This window comes from Marmota marmota, unplaced genomic scaffold (genome assembly GCF_001458135.2).
Source record: "Marmota marmota marmota unplaced genomic scaffold, marMar, whole genome shotgun sequence".
NCBI lineage: Eukaryota > Metazoa > Chordata > Mammalia > Rodentia > Sciuridae > Marmota > Marmota marmota.
Genome location: NW_026000048.1, coordinates 13,824,401 through 13,836,882, shown reverse-complemented (window position 1 = coordinate 13,836,882; position 12,482 = coordinate 13,824,401). Strand labels below are relative to the sequence as shown.

At 34.2% G+C, this 12,482-nt stretch overlaps 1 protein-coding gene across 1 annotated transcript in view; it reads left to right on the top strand.

Annotated features, from left to right (window-relative positions):
• The window catches only part of Gpr158 (G protein-coupled receptor 158), a 480,026-nt gene that overhangs the window by 74,074 nt on the left and 393,470 nt on the right, over positions 1-12,482 (top strand). The gene's annotated exons all lie outside the window — the stretch shown is intronic.

Below are 12,482 nucleotides of genomic sequence, written 5' to 3'. Positions count from 1 at the left end.
CTTTGTCAAATATAAGATAGTTATAATTTTGTGGATTGGTCTCTGTGTCCTCTATTCTGTACCATTGGTCCACCTGCCTGTTTGGTACCAGTACCATGCTGTTTTTGTTACTATTGCTCTGTAGTATAGTTTGAAGTCTGGTATCGCTATACCACCTGATTCACTCTTCCTGCTTAGAATTGCTTTTGCTATTCTGGGTCTTTTATTTTTCCATATGAATTTCATGATTGCTTTATCTATTTCTATAAGAAATGCTTTTGGGATTTTGATTGGCATTGCATTAAACCTATAGAGAACTTTTGGTAATATCACCATTTTGATGAAGTTAGTTCTGCCTATCCATGAACAAGGTATATTTTTCCATCTTCTAAGATCTTCTTCTATTTCTCTCTTTGGGTTCTCTAGTTTTCATTGTATAAATCTTTCACCTCTTTTGTTAGGTTGATTCCCAAGTATTTTATTTTTTTTTGAGGATATTGTGAATGGAGTGGTTGTCCTCATTTCCATTTCAGAAGATTTGTTGCTGATATACAGGAATGCCTTTGATTTGTGCGTGTTGATTTTATATCCTGCCACTTTGCTGAATTCATTTATTAGCTCTAGTAGTTTCTTTGTAGACCCTTTTGGGTCTGCCAGGTATAGAATCATGTCTTCTGCAAATAGTGATAATTTAAGTTCTTCTTTTCCTATCTTTATGCCTTTAATTTCTTTCATCTGTCTAATTGCTCTGGCCAATATTTCGAGAACTATATTGAATAGAAGTGGTGAGAGAGGGCATCCCTGTCTTGTTCCAGATTTTAGAGGGAATGCCTTCAATTTTTCTCCATTTAGAATGATGCTAGCCTGAGGCTTAGTTAGCATAGATAGCTTTTACAATGTTGAGGTAATTTCCTGTTATCCCTAGTTTTTCTAGTGTTTTGAACATAAAGGGATGCTGCACTTTGTCGAATGCTTTTTTTGCGTCTATGGAGATGATCATATGGTTCTTATCTTTAAGTCTATTGATGTGGTGAATAACATTTATTGATTTCCGTATATTGAACCAGCCTTGCATCCCAGGGATGAATCCTACTTGATCATGGTGCACAATTTTTTTGATATGTTTTTGTATCCGATTCACCAGAATTTTATTTAGGATTTTTGCATCTAGGTTCATTAGAGATATTGGCCTGTAGTTTTTTTTCTTTGAAGTGTCTTTGTCTGGTTTCGGGATCAGGGTGATGTTGGCCTCATAGAATGAATTTGGAAGAGCTCCCTCTTTTTCTATTTCCTGAAATAACTTGAAAAGTATTGGTATTAATTCTTCTTTAAAGGTTTTGTAAAATTCCACTATATACCCATCCAGACCTGGGCTTTTCTTAGTTGGTAGTCTTTTGATGGCTTCTTCTATTTCCTTCGTTGTTATTGGTCTGTTTAAATTGTGTGTATCCTCCTGACTCAATCTGGGCAAATCATATGACTTAAGAAATTTATCCATGTCCTCATTATCTTCTATTTTATTGGAATATAGGGTTTCAAAATACTTTCTAATTATCTTCTGTATTTCCGTAGTGTCTGTTGTGATATTGCCTTTTTCATCCCGTATGTTAGTAATTTGAGTTCTCTCTCCTCTTTGTTAGCATGGCTAAGGGTCTGTCAATCTTATTTATTTTTTTGAAGAACCAACTTTTAGTTTTGTCAATTTTTTCAATAGTTTCTTTCATTTCAGTTTCGTTGATTTCCGCTCTGATTTTAATTATTTCTTGCCTTTTGCTACATTTGCTGTTGTTTTGCTCTTCCTTTTCTAGGGTTTTGAGATGAAGTGTGAGCTCCTTTATTTGTTGTTTTTTTCTTTTTTGGAGGAATCCTGTTTATTTTTGAACAGTAAATGTTAGTTATTCCCTCATATATTTTACTAGTGATTAAAAAAGGTGAGAGTTTGGCTCCTTAAAAGGAGGCTTCTATGAAGAGTACACTAAAATTCATAAGTTAATGTTTCACAAAATATGTCAAAGCTAAATGTATCCTATAGCACATTACAGAGTAGGTATGTTAGATATGGAAATGTTAGAACGATAGAAAACCAAAATATAGAGGGTTTTTTTTTAATTTGTTCTTTTTAGATATACATGAGAGTGTATTTTGACATATTATACATACATGGAGTATAGCTTATTCTAAGTAGGATCTCATTCTTCTGGTTGGACACTCGTGGAGTTTCATTAGTGGTATATTCATATATGAATTTAGGTAAGTTTTGTCTGCTTAATTCTACTGTCTTTACTAATCCTATCCTTCTCTCCTTTCCTTTCATTCCTCTTTGTCTAATCTATCCCATTACCTTTTAAAGGATACCCTGTGTTTTGCATCTACACCACTGTATAGCGTAGAGCATTACATAAGTAGACACAAACACACACCCTATCTATAATGTGTGTGTATAAAATCAGTTAATTGCTGAATATTCTGGCATGTTGACACTGTAATTGTTTCTGATAAATAGTCAGGTCTGTTCATCAGAAAATAATTAATAGATTTCAAGTTGAACACATAGTTTTAAGTTCGTTTTCTGATACATAGGAGTTGTGTTTTAGATAAGTTAACCTCCGGGAATCTATTTCTTTTTCTGTAAAATGAAGATACTTTATATCACTCAGTTTTTGCAAAGTTCTTTTATAACTGGAAAGTGTTACAGATATATGAAGTGTTTGTTTATTGTTGGCATTATTTTTTACTTTGATCTTATTCTTCCAAATCCTGTCTGGTATCTAGATCTTTGGCTTTGTTCACTCAATGACTTGTGATTCAAGTTTTATTCTACATAAAGGGAAAGTCAGTGTGATCCTGAAATAACTCACATATCATCTTATATTCACTAAGTAAGCGGATACAAAGTATTTAAGCACTATTTGATTAGCTTTTTGTGCTACTGTGACCAAAAGACTTGACAAGAACAATTTTTGGAAGAAAAATTTATTTGAGGGCTCATGGTTTCAGTGGTCTAAGTCCATAAATGGCCAACCCATTCCTCGGGGCCTCAGATGAGGCAGAACGTCATGGTGGAAGTACATGGCAGAGGAAAGTGGCTAGAAACATGGCACCAGGAAATGCAGAGACTAGGCTCAGCTCACAAAGTATATATCCCAAAGGCATGCCCCCAATGACCCACCACCTCCAGCCATACCCGACCTGCCTACAGTCACTATTCAGTTAATCCCTATCTGGGAATTAACACACTGATTGAGTTAAAGCTCTTATAACCCAATCATTTTACCTCTAAATCATCTTGCATTGTACCACACATGAGCTTTTGGGGGACACCTAGTATCTAAACCATAACAAGCACTAAGGTCATGGTAGACTTGCCTAGTATTTTCTCTGTTACTAAGGCCTTGAAAGAACTTTTTGTACTTCTTATAGTTATGGGCTTGAGCTAAATGATAGTGACACTGGGTGTTTTTGTGAACAATGTTTTATCAGGATGAGAGGCCTCAAGTGAGGAAGATACCCAAAGATGACTTAAGCTAAAACTTAAAAGTCACTGAAATGTGAATCTAGAATTTTCCAGTTTTATGGTAAAAGAAAGGAAATCACTTACATTTAAAAAAAAATCTTCCTCATGATTCTACCTCATTTTCCACTAGACTATCCTGCAAATAATTTTAGTAATTGTTGTATATCTCATTTTTTTTTATTCACACAACTTAGTTTTTAAACTCTTATATTGCTACATCTATAACCAGTTCTCCTCTGCTGCACAGTCTGTATTATATGCCCCAACTTTCTGGGTGTAAAATCTTCTTTGAAAAATAAACTCAAGAGCAGGATTTCAGGATCATAGGGAGGGGTAAATGTGCTAAATATAAGATTGCTGTTTAGACAGACTGTATATCTATATACCCTCCAGCAAGGATTCTGTAGCCTTGTATTCCTGTCAATTCTTGGCATTACATAACTTTCTAATTTTTTTTTGCCAGTCTAATGAATGTGAAGTGATATCTCATTATTGTTTTAATTTGCATTTCTCTGATTACTAATGACCTTGAGCATCTCTTCATATGCTTGTGGGCCTGTTGGGCTTACTTTTATGTAATCTGCTTATTTATATCCTTTGCCTATTTTCTGTTCTGATTCCTATATTTTTCCTGGGTTGCAACAGAGCTTGGGGTATTTGAGATAGTTCCCCATCAATTGTAGACCTTGCAAAAGCATCTAATCTGTCATCTTTCAGTTAAGTTTGTCCATAATGTCCTCCCTTGTACAGAATTTTAAAATTTCTGATGTTCTTTACTTAATTAAAATTTTGCCTTATGGTTTATGCTTTTGTGTTTAGTTTATGAAAATTTTCAATAGATCATTACAGAAATATTATCTGGTATTATCAACTATTAGCTCCCCCCCCCCAAGTCTTGAGTTTACCTGTGTGCAGTGATATTGGGTATGGATCCAGTTATTATTTGTACCAATTTAATGAACTACTTCTCAATACTGTCATCCTATTTTATATACAGAAGTACTTAATATTCATGTTTGTGTCTAAACTTTCTTTTTTTTGGTCCCTGGCTTATGTCCACCATGATTGGGTCATATGTTTTAATATTTGGTTGGGTAAATTCTCCTTTTCTTTTCTAACAGAATTTTAATTGGTTTCACATTAAATTTATAGCTTTGTTTGATGAGAATTGACAATTTTATTACAATCAATTATCCCCTTTGAAAGCAGGAGATGCCTCTTTATTTGATCAGAGCATCTATTTTGTTCTTCATTTGCATTTTCAGAATTTCTCCATAGAGGTTTTTTGCAGTATTGATTAATTTATGGATTTTTTTGCTTTTTAAAATATATTTTAAGTTATTTTTTATTGGTGCTATTGGTGTAGAGAAATCATAATGATTTTCATTCTTTGATCTGCTACCCAACAAACTTACTGAGCTTTCTTATTGTTCTTATATTTGTTAATTTTTTGCTAGGTAAATGGTTACATCATCTACAAAGAATGATGACTTAATCTCTTCTGATCTTTGTCATCTCCTATCTTTTAATTTATGTTTGTTCTTATAGAGTTAGCACTTTTAGTACTCTATTACACAGCATCAATGATATAGTTAGCATTTGTGCCTTAAAGGGAACTTCCTAAAGAATAAATTTCTCCTTGGTATAATTTTGCTAGAGGCAAGCATTATCAAAGTTAGAGTTTCCTTCTATTTCTAGTTTGCTAATTTAAACAATTTAGATATTGAATTTTGTAAACTGCCTTTTAAAACTGATTAAAACATTTTTCATATTGTGAATTTCATTGACATATTTTCTGGTGGTCTATATATTCCAATAGCTCATGATACATAAATACTTTAATATATTTTGCTATTTATTCAATATTTCCTTTAGGATTCTTGGATATGTATGCATTGTTAAAATATGGTTACTTTTTTTTGGTACTGTCATCATCTTGTGGTTTGGAATCAAAATCACATGAAATGGATTAAATGGTTTCTGTTCTTTTTATTTGTGAACACTTATGAAAACAGAACTGTTCTTTTTAAAAAGTTTGGTAGAATTCATATACAAAGCCATCTAGGATAGAAGTGCTTCTGGGAAGTGATGATTTAAAGTTTTCATGCATATTGTTCTATTCAAGTTTTGTATTCTCTCTTGGAACAAATTTGACTTTTTATATTTTCTATCAATTTATCCCTTTTCTCTAGATTTTTAAGTTTGTTAAAGAACAGGTAACCATGATACTTATTTTACACATTTCCTTTGTATTTTTTCACTATTTTATTTCCTTACTTTCTGTTTGTTTGCACATTTTCTCTAACTATTCAGGACTCCCTTATTTATATTTTCTTGTATCTAAAGTTTTAAAAACTGTTTTGAAATAATTTTAGACTTCAGAAGATTAGCAAAGATGTTATGGAAAGTTCCCATATACTCTTAACTCATTGTTTTTGCAATAATACATTTTATATAGCCACATAAAATTATCAAAACTAAGAAATATTAGTACAGCACTATTAACTAAACCACACATTTAATTCAGATTACCCCAGGTTTTCCACTTATATCCCTTTTCTGTTCCAGGTTCCAAAGCAGGATACCAAGTTATGGGCTCAATTGTGTTTTCCTTATATGATGAAGTCCTAACCTCTACTATCTCAGAATGTGACTGTATTTGGAAATAGTATCTTTAAAAAAGTAATAATTAAGTTAAAATTAGGACATAGGGTGGGCCCTATCCCAACAAGATATTATTAAAAAAAACTAAGACACAGGCAGGCAGAGGAAGTCCACATAAAGACAGGGAGAGAGGACTGCCTTAGACTAACCAAGGGGAAAGGCCTCAGAAGAAACCAACCCTAATGGCACTTTTATGCTAAACATCAAAATGATTGTGAAAAACTAAAGTTTTGCTTTTTCTCCTAGTCTAAGGTATTATTATGGCACCCTAGAAAATGAATACATCACATTACATTTAGCTGTCAAGTTTCCTTAGTCTCTTCTAATCAATTTCTCAGTCTTTCCTTGTCTTTCAGATAAATTTCTTATCAACCATGTGTTGACATTATTTGAAGAATATTAGGTATTTTGTTCAATGTTCCCAATTTGGATTTGTCTTATAGTTTATGATTAGACTGAGTTTATGAACTTCTCAAAAAAATACAATAAATAGGAATCAGTGTTTTCATTGCATCATAAGAGAGTTCATGGCATCATATGCTTTATTATTGTGATGTGATCTTTGATCAGTTGGTTGAATAGTTTTTGCCAGATTTCTCCACTCTACAGTTATTAATTTTCCTTGACCATACTATATTCATTACAAATGAGTCATTAAGTTAAGCCCATACTCCAGGTGGGGGTGGGGTGAAGTAACTTCTTCCTGGAAGGAGAAAGTCTTTTAGACATGCTAAAACCACTGCAGTAATAAATGTTTGGGGGATACTTTTGAAGCTATTGCTGTTTCTACTTAAAATTTTCCCCACTAGTATTAGCATTTGTTGGCAGGTCTTGCCAGCAGCAATTATTACTGTGGTGTTCTAATGATTTTTCTATTTCCCTCATTCATTCAACATTTTTTTTAAAGAGAGAGAGAGAGAGAGAGAGAGAGAGAGAGAGAGAGAGAATGAGAATTTTTAATATTTATTTTTTAGTTTGTGGCGGACACAACATCTTTGTTTGTATGTGGTGCTGAGGATTGATCCCAGGCCGCATGCATGCCAGGTGAGCGCCCTACCGCTTGAGCCACATCCCCAGCCCTCATTCAACACTTATCAACTGAAATTCTTCTGCAAGAAAGTTTCCCTTTCTTCCTCATTTACTCATTGATTTATGAGTATGGATGTATGGGTATTTTTTTTGTGTGTGTGTTATAGTCCAGTTTTGTCAATATTTTGCTCCAACTTCTGAAAGTGGGAACTCGTTTAGGTTGACTTCTTTGTCCTTCTGATGTGTCTCTTCTACCTGTTTTACATATATTCTCAATCTTTGTTTTTTCTTTGTTATTTCCTCACTTTCCTCTTCTTGAATTAAATATTTAGGGTTTTCTTAAAAATTTTATTTCCTGATAAATGTACAGTATTTGCAACAACAAATTCCTTCTCTTGTCAATGTTACACAAAATTTTTACATGCAGAGTTTTCAGCATCATTCAGTCCTAAAAATAATTCAACCTAAGTGTAATGTACAAATATTTTTATTTTCCAAACAAACAAAATATATTTAAGCTATCCTTTTAAGAAACTCAATTCACAATTTAATGCACTATGCGTAAAAGACATTGTATGACATTGATTTTTCTGCAATTTGAGGTTTCCTTTGCAATATAATTTGTTTTACTTTTGATAAATATTTGGTAAATGTTCTGTGAATGTGCTAACAAAGTGCTTTGTGAGTGATATGATAAGCTCCATATATGACTAACAAATTAAGTGCTTTGATTATAATATTTAAATACTTACTGTATTTGTTCTTTTTGTTTGATCTATTCATTTCTCAGAGTATGTCAAAATTTCTAATTATAATTGTTGAAATATTTCTTAATTTAGGGAAACTGTTGATAAATACTCGCTACCCTCACACATCCACGTACATATATGCTGTTGATGACTATCTCTCCTTGACCCACATAATAAATTTCCAGTTACCTATTTCCATGCAAGAAATTCTTGCAAAACAATGACATAAAACAAGCATTTCATTTTTCTTACAATTCTATGGGTTATAAATATGGGAAGGGATTAACTTGGATAGTTTGTTTTAGTTGTATATAACTATATATATGTATCTATATCTGTATATATGTATATCAGTGCATTTCTATATCTATATGGGGTGGCAGGTACTGGAGGATCCACTCCTAAGACTGCTTTTTCCCTGATGTATTGGGAAACTGGGCTGGGATATTTGGAATGGTGGATATGTGGGTACTGCTTGGTAATCTTTCTCTCCACACAGTCACTCCATCTGGTATCTTAGTCTTCCTCACAGCAGAATAACATCAGGATACCTGCCCTTCTTAAATGTAAAATACAGGGCTGGGGATGTGGCTCAAGTGGTAGCACGCTCGCCTGGCATGCGTGCGGCCCGGGTTCGATCCTTAGCACCACATACAAAGATGTTGTGTCCGCCGAAAACTAAAAAAAATAAATAAATATTAAAACTCTCTCTTTAAAAAAAATGTAAAATACATTCCACCCCTCTCAAGCAAGCGTCTCCCCACCCCCAGTCTCATGCTATTGTGGCATTGACTTGAAGTCAGAACCTACCCATCCAAAGCAGGTCCATGTGAGGATCAAGTTCCATATGTATGGTTCCTTTAGTACCTCTTAACATGAAAGCCTATAGACAAACAATATTTGTCCCCTTTCTTCCCCTCCACACTCAACATAAAATGTGGTAAAAGGATAGGATAGCAAAAATAGCACTCCAGGTCAAAAACCAGGGAAAGAAGATACAAATATCAGTTACCAGTCCCTGGCAATTGTGAAATCCATTTGAATACTTATCACCAATTTCTTTATCAGGACCTACTTCTGCTTCTTAGGAGTACTTCTTTGAAGATCCTGGTTTTGTCCTTTGGGTGTTTTAATCTATCCACTGATTTCATAGTCCCATCCTGTGGTGGTTCTTTGCTCTGAAGCCATTGTATATTTTGAAAATATTTTGCTAAGAGAAAAATGAAGATAAGGAACAGTTTTATATTCAAACCTAGAAGTCCAGAATTTTTATAGTTTTTCTAAATTTTGCTAAAAAACTAAACAGCTCCATAGAAGAATTATTCACAATAGCCAAAAGGTAGAAGAAACCAGGATGTCCATCCACAGATGAATGGATAAACAAAATGTAGCATATACATATAATGGAATATTACTCAACCTTAACAAGGAAGGAAATTCTGACATACATTATAATACTGATGTTGGGACAGTATAGTAAGTGGAATATGCCAGTCATGAAAATGTAAGTACCAAAAAATCACACATAAATGAGGTACAATATTCAATTTCATAGAGACAGAAAGTAGAATGGTGACTCTAAGCAGTAGGCAGAGTCAGAGAATATAGGCAGTTGTTGAAATGGGCATAGAGTTTCAACTTTGCAAGATGAAAATAGTTGCTGCTGCACAACAACATGAATGTACTTAATACTACTGAACTCTACACTTAAAATTTACCATATTAATCATTTTTATGTACATCTTACCACAATTTTTGAAAAACTGAAACAAAAAAATGGGGCAGGTCTTCCTTTAGTCCATATTTTTCATTTTGTAGTTTATAGGCAGCTAGAAAGAGCCAGGAAGTATTCTGCATTTACCTAGAAACTTCCTCAGTCAGCTCTGTAAATTCATTTGTTCCCAGGTGACAGTTTGCCAAACTTTCCACTTATTATGTAACAAAATCCCCTTTCTTCTGTCTCCAGAATGTTGTCTTCATTGTTCAAGATTTACCAATAGATTTCTACTTAAACATAGCTGAGGCCCTTTAAGTTTTTTCCTCTGCATGGTCCAAAAGCTAGTGCAACACATTTTAAGTTTTTTTTTTTTTTTTTCAAATGGGAGCAACCCAAATCCAGGTACCAGATTCTTTCTATTTATTGTTAGAAGTGAATGACTGATGGCAGCTGGTCTAGCAGCACCTGTTTTCATCAACTGTATTTCAGCATAACTTCTGCCTCGGTATTCCATCAGTGTTGACTGAATGGATTGTTACTGCCAATTTTTTTTTTTTTTTTTTTTGCAGAACTGGAACAAGGAATTACCATCTGAGGTAACTTGGGGAAGAAGGAAAAGCAGAATCTCAAAGCTTTCCTTCAGTTTATTCATTATCTCTTCATCCTTTCATAGACTGTAGTTAAAGACATTTTCAGTTTGCTTTGATTTTCTCTTTCTCTCTCTCTCTTTTTGGTCATTGTTATTTTATTTACTCCTTGCTTCCCTTTAGCATCTGATGTTTTCTCCAATGTTAATTTAGGTAGTGGGCTGACTTAGGAGCTGAGGGAAAAATGTAAAAAAAAAAAAAGACACAGTAAACTATGTATGGTGGCATACACCTGTAGTCCCAGCTACTCAGTAGGTTGAGGCAGGAAGATTGCAAGTTGGAAGCCAGCCAGGGCAACTTAGTAGCTAGACTCTGTCTCAAATTTTTTTAAAAAGTGCAGTTGTAGAGTATTTGTCTAGCATGCCTGAGGCACTAGTACTGCAAAAAAGATGTGGACCATGGAAATTTTAGTCTAGGGTGGAAGCAATAGACTAAAATAATAAAGTGTGCTAAGTGATCTGAGGAAGGGAAACAGTGTATTCTGGGATAAAGGAAAATGGCTTCTAAATTAGACTTGGAGTTCATCAAGGGCTTTAAAAAAGGACTAAAGAGAAGATAAAATGTCAAGCATGGTTTAGGCAAAGGGACTCCAGTTATAAAGCCATCTAAAAAAGGAATGGCCTTTGTGAGAGCATGAATTCTTTTGGATTCCAAATGTAATTCTGAATTATCTAGAACAAAAAATGTATGTATGAGTGATCAGAGTAGTCAGAAGTAGGAGGAGCCCAATAATGTTAGACTGAGGAGCTTGGATTTAAAAAAAATATTTGTATTTATTCTTTTTAGTTATATATGACAGTACAATGTAATTTGACATATTATGCATACATGAAGTATAATTTCCCATTCTTGTGGTTGTACATGATGTGGAATTACACTGGTCATGTATTCTTATATGAACACAGTAAAGTTATATCTGATTTGTTCTATTGTCTTTCCTGTTCCTATCCCTCCTCCCTTCCCTTCAATCTCCTTTGTCTAATCCAATGAACATCTATTCTTACCCCCTCTCCCCCTTATTGTGTATTAGCATCTGCATATCAGAGAGAAGGTTTGGCCTTTGGGTTTTTTTGAGATTGGCTTTTTCACTTAGCATGATATTCTCCAGTTCCATCCATTTTCCAGGAAGTGCCATAATTCCAGTCTTCTTTATGGATGAAGAATATTCCATTTTGTATACATACCACATTTTCTTTATTCATCTGTTGAAGGGTGCCTAGGTTGGTTTGGATTTTATTCTTTAGGAAAGTGAGAATATTGATCTTGAGCAGAAAAAGTGCAGGATCAGATTTACAGCTTGCAAAAATTGCACAGATAGAAGTGTAGAATATTTAAGCTATAATTTATGCGGACCTTGAATGGAAACTTTCTAAAGTCCTGGAATAGGCACTAGTAATGAATTTTGTGGTCAATTGTTTTTGTAAAATTTGCAGATTTAACCACTATGTCTTTTTCTACTATATTATGTCTCCATTATACTTTCATTAGATTGTGGGCATTTCTGGAAACCCACTAATGGGTAGTTCAGGATTGTTTAGTCTGGATTTAGTAACAGCTTAAAGTAACCTGCAGACACTTCTATGTAATAGGTAAACTGTTGGTGCCATTCAGATATATGCTTGGCTACTGTTAATACTGTGACTGCCCATAGTGCTTACTCTTCCAGGAGTTCTAACACAATGATGTACAGTCAAAGGTCATATTGTGATACAAATATATCCAGCCATTCTTTCTGAAGGAAAGACCCTGTATGGTATAAAATTCAGAACCTACAAATCGGAATCTTCAACTGGTGCAACAGCAGACAGAACCAAATTGCTATTATTAAAAACGTTAGTCCTGTGAGAGATGAAGGTCTGAATGCAGGCAGAGGGTGTGGAAAATGAGCGGAGGGTCAAAACCACAAGGCAGTCCAATTGAAGGTGCTTGGCTGCTGTTCTCAGTGAGAAAGGACATTAGAGGAATCACAGAGGCTTGTAGGTTTCCTGCATCTGATAGACAAAGAAAAGGAACATGATGGGCCGAAGCACAGGATGGGCACCCAGGTGCTTGAGGAATACCATCTGTTATATTTAGCATTCCCTGGGGTTCACTTACCAGATTTTTTTTTTTTTTTTTTTTTTTTTTTTTTATCAGTCCTTGCTTCTGGAAACGAATGCTTCCAACCAGCAGCACTCCGGCCT